Source organism: Lepeophtheirus salmonis, chromosome 3, assembly GCF_016086655.4.
Source record: "Lepeophtheirus salmonis chromosome 3, UVic_Lsal_1.4, whole genome shotgun sequence".
In the NCBI taxonomy this organism is placed as follows: Eukaryota; Metazoa; Arthropoda; class Copepoda; order Siphonostomatoida; family Caligidae; genus Lepeophtheirus; species Lepeophtheirus salmonis.
Genome location: NC_052133.2, coordinates 29,424,280 through 29,433,479, shown reverse-complemented (window position 1 = coordinate 29,433,479; position 9,200 = coordinate 29,424,280).

Genomic DNA, 9,200 nt, shown 5'->3' with positions numbered 1-9,200 from the left:
GGCTAAAATCTAATTCATATTTTCTTAAAGTGATGAAAAGATGACTTGAAAAAATATTTACTAAAGTGCATAGTATACTCATCTTCAGTGTAAATAATCTGGTAGATTGAATAAAGATTATTCAGGGGCTTGTACTCAAGTCTCTCTCCTCAAAAGGTTACAGATACCTTCAGTCAAGTGACCTTGTTACGGTTCCTTGTGTATCAACTATAAAAAGGTGGTTTCGAAATTTTAAAACAATCTATCATTATCGAAATTGCGTCTCAACAATTTAAATCAAAATTAAAATCCTAAAGTAGTATTGTATATTTCAGCCATTTTATTTGATATAAATTATAGTTAAAAGTTATTGCTTGGAGCTATGTCCAGCTTATAAATCCATGATAATGTCAACGGATAAGAAGTTCCATTTTAGAACTCTTGGGATTCATAGTGCATCAGTATGATACAATCTTCAACTCCTAAGCATTTACATAACCAAAAGTAAAGTTATAATCTTATGAAATATATTGAAAAAGATTAAGAAACAGCACCTAACTTTTACATTTTTAATAATTTATTTTGTGTACACCTTTGTATTTATTTGACATTCCAATCAGTTTGTTCTTTATATAATATTGAAGGCCTTTAGTTTTAAAAAAAAACCATATGTCTTATTCTATTTACTAAAGCATCCTTTCATATCTTAGCTGAATGAATTTGGCTCTTCATATCGGAACATAAATTTTTAACTAACAAATTCAACATTTTTAGAGTTTATATCTAAAAAGTTGTTAAGTTTGTTTAAAAACTGAAAAGCACTTTATTCTTAATTATTAAGAATACTTTTAACTCAATCGATGAATTTAATTTTATATCGGCTGTGACATCACGCTCCATCTAATAAGAAAAAAGAGGAAAACCCGTGGTGGAAGACACACATCAGTTCAAATATGCGTAATTGACATACTTTGTATATCAAGTTATCTTGGTCAATACTAGTGATTTAATGGATCAATAAAATGCGGTTGCAGGTACTATACGGTTCCTTGCTCTAAAGTTTCCAGTTTATTTATGAATCATCATCCAAATTTTAGTAGTTCTCATACGGGTCCTCAATTAAGCTAAAGATCTGGTTCTTTCTTACACAATTTTATATATAAAAATAGCATCTACGTCCTACAGGTTTGAAGATTGAATAGTGTTCACGCTTTCTGTTTTTTTTAACGATGATCGGGAAAAAATGAATGATGATCGGAAAAAAAAATGAACGATGAACGGGGAAAAAAATGAAAGTCGTTCATTTTTATTGTTTTTAAGTATTATTTTTCCAAAGATTAGTACAAATTTTTTCTTAATTATGGATAGAATTATTATTATCTTTGAGGGTGCCTAAAATAGAATAAATATATATGATATATATTTTATTTAAATTTGTTGTTTTAATTTTCCAAGAAAAGCTTAAATGTGTTTATAGAGGGGGGAAACTAAAGTTTATATGGAAGCCAAGGGATTGCCAGCTTGAAATAGTTTGAAAACCCATAATGCAAATTGATTACTTTCTATGAGATGTCTCACAGCACACCATTTGCAAATCACTTGACTATATATGTATAAAATATGTAGGTATTCTAGGTTAGATTAGAGTTCAATATTCATCATACCCATTCATTTCTAATTATGAATTGAGATGCTTTAATAATATTTGAATTTCATTAAAGATATGATGGTGAATGTAGTATAAAATGAAACAAATGCATGGGGATGCTTGTAATTATGTAAGGTAGCAATTTTTTGGTACCCCGAAATTATTGGTCGCAGAGTATGTGTTATGTATCACCATTGTTTTATTTACTTTTATTTATATGACGAAGAGATTAGTTTTAGCAATCAATGTACCTTTTAGCGATAGTGTTTACTTGTACAGGGATGCTTTTTATAGTTGTCTCATATTTTAAAGGCTTGGATTGTATACAATACTGTCTGAGAGGTTTTGTTGTTAAGTATATTTTTTCCCAAAAGTACATGTAAACAAAACATTTAATCCTCATAATTGCCCTGAAACATACATATAATTATTGCAAAAAATGGAAACATCCCAAAGGGAACAGATTATAACTCTATACTGGGCACACTTCCAAGTCAATCCAGAAGATTACCAAGGTCAATCGGAAGATTGTTTACAGGTGCAAAAAGCTATTGGAGGATAGAATTGAGTCTCATAAGAGCTCAGAAAGTGGAACAACCAAAACTGTGATAACTGCGATATCCACGAAGATCCATACAAAAGCTGGCCCAAGATCACAATGTAGGCAGAACAACTATGACCAAGGTTGTTAAAGATGAGATTGGGATCAAAGCTTTACAAAATTCAGTATCGCCATCTTTTGTCAAAGGGTGTCATTACAAAAGAAAAGAGAGAAGCAAAGTTTTGCTCAACTGGCATGCAGTACATAAGAATGGCATCATGGTTCAACAAGAAAAATGACATAATCTTGGCAAAGACATATGGCACCATTGATTTCAGCAAAAAAAAGTCCCTACAAATAGCAAAAACCAGAGCCAATCATGGTTTGAGGCACTGTGGCTTCAAATGGTGCAAAATCATTTATTTCCTGGATTCCTAATGTGGTAAAAATTAATGAGGCTTTTTGAAGACAAAAGTGAAGCTCTGGATTGAAACATAATTTCCACGTCAAGAAGTTTGCTTCACTTAGGATTCAGCTCCAGCTCATGGTGCCCACTCAGTTAAAAACTGGAGTAAAAAAATCCACCTTCTTTGAGATAAGTCTATGTGGCCTCCTTCTTCACCTGATTTAAATCCACTTGACTTTCTATTTAGTGAATGTTGTAAAAGGAGGTCAATACTTATCCTTCAAGAAATAAGGATGCTGTCATGGCAACCCTTGAGAAGAAATGGAACCAAATTTCAGATAATGTAGTACGTGCAAGTTGTAATGCGGTTTGGAAAAGATTGGTTGCTGTAAAAAGGCCAATGAGTTTAAATCGAATAAATTCATATTTTTAATATTTGTTAAATTAAATGTTGCAAAAGATTTCAATAAAATTTGGACTTGTAGTTTTTGATTTAGAGTCAATTATTTATGTGACAATTTTAAAAAGCAAGGACGTATACTTCTTTTTTTAGTACATCTTTTATATTTTTAACCTTTGACAAATATATTATTCATTATATGATTGTACCCCCAATTTACAAGCCAGTTTATAATTATTTTTTCATATTCTTTAGAGCAGTGGTTCCGAAACTTTTTTGAGTTCGATCCTCAAAATATGTTGCTAGACAATGTGCGACCCCTACAAATATCTTTGAGAGAGTAATATAAAATTTGGATTGCATTTTATGCAAATAGATGACTTAAAGGCCATGTAACCCCTATAAAGTTTAACACAGATGTAAATAATAAAAATCATTTGACTATATTGATCAAAAATAAAGATTTAGCTTAGTTTCTTTGATGTTAAAGAAAAGGGTGTTGTTCCTAGTCTCCTCCACTACATTTGGGGATCAAACTCTATTCAACAATTACAAATATACAGTTATATGTAGAGTTGAATATCCTGATAAAAAACGGAGATAAACACTAATGAGCTGTTGGGGAGTAATAAGTCTAAGTCCCAGTTGGACTCAAAGTAGAATTGATGATCCAAAATGGAGTAATTTCTACCTATGTCCTTACTAAACACAGAGTAGGATTTGTTTCGATTTATTTCATCTAAAAAGCTTATCGCAGCTAATTTAATTAAATACCAAGACAGTTGAGCTGTTTTCCCCTTCAAACAAATTCTTCAAATTTTCAGGGTTACCATATTAATTTTCAAATTTTTCTTTGTCATACTGAAAATGCTTACGATTTATAACTCTAGATAAATGTATATTCAAGACGACATCAACAAATATCAACGCTAAAATAAATGTTGCTGTTTTTCTTAGCATCTATTGCCAATTTTTGTCATTTTCAAAGCTATTTATAATTGATTTTTTAAGAGCCTTCTGACAGTATCATTTGACTATAAATATGCACAATTGATAATGAGTTTCAAGTCCTACTTTCCAATTACAATTCATTAAAAATAATGTATTTACTCATTACAGTAGGTCCATTTCGAGAAAAAGACAAGTGTTAATCAAACGAGAATGACATGTGATAATATTATGTTTATTTAGTATTTTAGATGGATACATTCTTTGAAAAACTTGGTGAGGGTTAGAATTAAATGCAGACGCGTTGTTCCCGTGGAACAAAGTTTTCTTTCTTCGAAAATACACAATTAGTTGCGAACAAGTCTATACTGTAAACAGTGTGTAGAGCTCCCACCACAAACATACATTATGTACAACTTGTTAGATACATACTTTTCAAAACTTGATTGTATCGTGAACAGAAGGATGATAGATACAATATATGTATTTGTTTATTTGCCAAGAGTCCGGAGATGAATTTGATATCAGTAGTATGCGATTACATCCGACTCTTTCCTTTGGTCAATGAGGAAGCAATTTGTTCAAATGAGGCTGAGCAATTTCATGAAAGATTGGGTATACGTACACCGTACGTACTATATTGGGTTCCGATTCGGTAAAGAAATTATGAACCAGTCCATGAGCACAGTTAAAGAGAGGATGGGAGTGACATGTCCCATTCCCGAATTTAATGTAACCCCAAAATAATCCCCTCCAAGGTTTGACATAATTTATGTAGCAGTGTTGTCACTATATCAATACATTTGTACCGGTTCCAGTATATATGTTACGGGCAATGTGCAAAATGCCCCTTAGAACAGGTTTCTGTTCCATTCATCACAACTGCCAAGACGTTGCGGGGATCTGTTTTTACTCGGTCCATGCTTAGAACTGGGACTTTGATACACTGTCCCACCTCAGCCTCCTTTAATCGCCGTTAGGAGAGTTGCATCATTCGGTTCGCTTACTCTGTTTACTTGTTATTAGCTCCTTTTTGTTATTCCTTGGTGATCCTCTGCAGATTGGCAATGCGAGCACATTATATTTGTCAAATCCTCGTCATTTCCCCCCAATGGCAACGCTACATGGTGTTGAAGAGTGGCATTTATAGTCGCAGATTAAACACTTTTGTTGTTTAGTTACAAGCAGCTGACAGAATATGCATTTATTGTCAATATCTGGTATTCTCTCTATGCCCTCCACTTCGGACCTTTGCTTGTCTTCATTTCTACATATCTCCAACAGCTGTTTTTCTGTGGTTATAATGCAGTACTTTGATAAATACAATCCTCAAGTCAGATCTGTATTGGATGGTCATACATTGCTTCGTATGGAGTTCACCCAATAATGGATTAAAAGCTGCGATTCTTTGCATATTGCACAAACCAAAATCTGTCTGCCCACTTATTTGTCATATTGTCACGCTGCCACATTATAACCATGTCCTAGATGTCTCGATTGGATCTCTCGAAGGATCCTTGAGATTGTTCGTGACGTGGCTTTCTATGTATAAGTTTGAAGTCTAATGTGCAAAATGCCCGATTTTCCACCTTGCCCATAACATATATACTAAATTTATTATCCAAAAACACAATAAAATGGAAATTAAATCAAATTTAGAAGAAGAAGGAGAATGTTCCACTCTTTTACCTTTGCCATTGAACCCACCGACGGTTAAAATCAGACCTGTTAAATTAATAAATTACAGTTTTTATGAAATTATTTAATTCGAGTATAAGGCCAACCACATACTTCTGTTTGTATATATATATATACACATTCGACTATTTGAATCTTAGATATGGGGTTGTTTCTTCTTCATAAAAATATGACAAATTGCCTTATGAGCTCATGTTATGTCATTGAAGTAATTTCTGAGTTCTTCAATCCCATTTGTAGAGGGCCCTTAAGCCTTGAGCCTAATAATGAAAATCATGTGTATAATGGGCATGTTACAGGTTACAAAAATTTATGGAATGTTTTAATAAAGATCAGCACCAGTCAGCTGTGACAAGGGAGGAGGGGAACATAGAAATACACAGGGCATTGCCAAAAATTACTCCTATGTCGATCCCCAATTCTACTTTGAGTCCAATAAGGACTTAAAATTATAATTAAGGGTTATGTTTCGTCTTTTATGAGTATATCCGAATGTTCAATCTGGTTTTTAATATAGTTGAATCTATTTAGGGAAGGATGTTCACTACTCAGGAATAGAATAATAATGGCAACTCCAAAGGAAAAGAAAATTCATTCTTCAGATTACCAATTCAAAAAATTGAGCCAGCTAAAAAATCCACAGGATTTACATCACTGTATATAAATATAGTTTTCATACTGGAAATATCTAAAGTTTCATAAAATAATAATTGGTGAAATATAATTTTTTTATAATCACATGACAAAATGATCTTATTCAGTTTATGTATCTTATTAGGAGACAAAACAATATAAGCACGTCGTTACCTATATTGTATCAAGCACCCTTTCTTCCCCCAAAAAAAACAAAATCATCTGGTAGTTAGTCAATCGTACCAACTCCCATCCATTTATTATGTACTCCCATACCATCACTGTCATATTATTTCTTTACCATCTTTAAAATGAATTACATATCATTAAAATCTACATAGTATTCTATACTGTGATTATAATATTGCTTAGTAATATTCAATTAAAAGCGTAGCTATAAATTTGTATTTCTATATGATAGCCAAAATGTCTTCATATAAATAATAAAATGGCCAATATATATTTATATACTTATAAACAACGAGGGATCAACAAGAAATGTTATTCCTGTTCTTTTGGAAACGGAGCATGAGTACAGAATAACTTATTACTTTGTTTATTTTTCAAAAGGAATACATTATGAAATAGCCATGACGTATCAAACAAGATGAGGCAGTAGACAGCTGACAACAAAATACATTGGGTATTTTTGTGAAAGCGAGATAATGCCATGTAAGGAGACGAGACTCAGGCATGACATAATCGACAGTTCACTGTTATAATGGTAAGAAAAATAATATATATAAAATGGAGTATAATTTTTTTTTGTAAATTAAATGTCAAAAATAGAATCATTTAATCTTAATTATGATTGAATTTTAAAGGGCTTTTAATCTGCTTTTTCTCCTTGTTCACTCTGTTTTATCCGTTGTATACCCTTGGAAGTTTTATGTGTAACATACACACAATATACTCAATTTATCACTGAACAAAATGGATGACAATGAGAGGGCCTCTTTATCCATGCTGCTGGCATTTTAGAAGAGTATCGTCTATTAGTAATTCCGTAATCTATATTATAGTTCTAAATATTATATAATCATATACTGATAACATCCTTTGAAATTCCCTAAAAATCTGTCTAAGTAATTAGTAACAATAACTCCGTTTGGCTAAAATTAAAGATGCTTGTTATTTAAATTCAAAAATGTTGAAATTTACACAAAATTTTCCCTAGATCTCAGATTATTTTACATTACAGTTATCAAAAATTAGTGAACAAATTTCAAATTGCTCTCCTATAAAAATGACACTATATAGTCATACGCGTCAGGGGTATTCGCAGGATTACATTTTTTTTCTTTTATTGGGAAGGCGCTTGTTTTTTGTTATAATAAATAACAAATTTTTTGGTAAACAATTTCAAAAACCCACAGTTGTTCACAAAAAATTAAATTTTTTGGAAAAAATATATTTTAAATATAAAATTTTTCAGAAATAAAATTTCAAATATTAATTTTTTAGAAAAAAAAAAATGAAAAATTCATAGCTAATCCCAGAAAAACAAAATTTTTCGGAAAAAAAATCAAATAATTAAATGAAATTTCAAATATTAAATTAATTGAAAAATAAAATCAAATATTAAATTAATTGAAAAATAAAATCAAATATTAAATTAATTGAAAAATAAAATCAAATATTAAATTTCCTACTGAGAAGCAAAAATTTCTTAATTAGGGGAGGAGGAGGATATATAATCTTATATGTAGATGTTATATGAAGAATTTTGAATAGAAATGCATTCTTAATTTCTAATCAAAAACTTAGATGCTCCATTTTTTTTTAAATAAAATTCTTCAATTTTTTATTATTTAAAAAAAAAGAAACTAAGTTTATCTTTTTAGAAATGGATAAGGATTCTAATTTCAAAAAATAAGAAAATGTTGGCATGACTATTGACAAGGGCTTCTGAACAATTATATTGGGGGGGTACAGCCTCTCAAGTTCACCCCTGCGGACGCCCCTGATGGGTCTTTAAAGAGTTCACATTTTAAAACTTTTATTACTTCAATTACTTTTTACTTGTGTTTGATTCGAGTATAACAATCGAGAAAGAGTCAAACTTGAGTAATTAAATATTGAGTCAAGTCCATTTCAAATAAATGATTCGGGCAGAGAAAAATATGTTTTCTTTGAATTGATACAATTTATGTTCGCCAACATAGTCAATTTGCCTGCTTCTACAATAATACAGTCAAGTACATTAATCAAATAATAGCTTTATTTATCGAAAATATTGATTTGCAGTAAAGGAAATTATTTCTCAAAATGTTATCCATGTATATAATCACAACAAAGCTTAAATTAAATTAATTGATGCTGCTATTTAAGCCGTATGATCACTACCTACCAGATATGCAACTCTTGTGGCTTGATATTGAAACATTGATGTTACGTTAGGGAGGATTTTTCGAAATCTTAGGACTTTATGTTTATGCAACAATAGTTAATTACTTTTATTTGATTATAATAATTATATCTTCAAACTTTGATTATTAAAAGTCGTTTTTAACTCGTTATCGTTTCGTTTGATTTTAACTACGGCTAAAGAATCTATAATAAAAGAAACATGTTCGAACTGGCAGCCTCCTATACCTATCCTTAATTAAGAAACTTGGGCAAGGGAATGTTCATTAACGACACAAAGATAGTCCTAAATGCATAAAGAAAATAATTTTATACACTTATCAGCAGATATTATTAAAAGTGAAGAAGAATATGATATATAACTGATTCAAGGTGAGTATCAAATTTTTTGATATTCTATAAACTATTTTTTATTTTCTGAGATTTAGCAAGGTGGTGACCTTATCGGTCTAGCGGTTCAAGCGCTTCCGATTCTTGAACTGCTGAAATTGGAAGCGACAAAGTCGAACCAAGATCTTCATATATTGGTTATGGGTTCTTGTGCTTTTGTACCTGTATAGAATATATAAAGAAAATACAA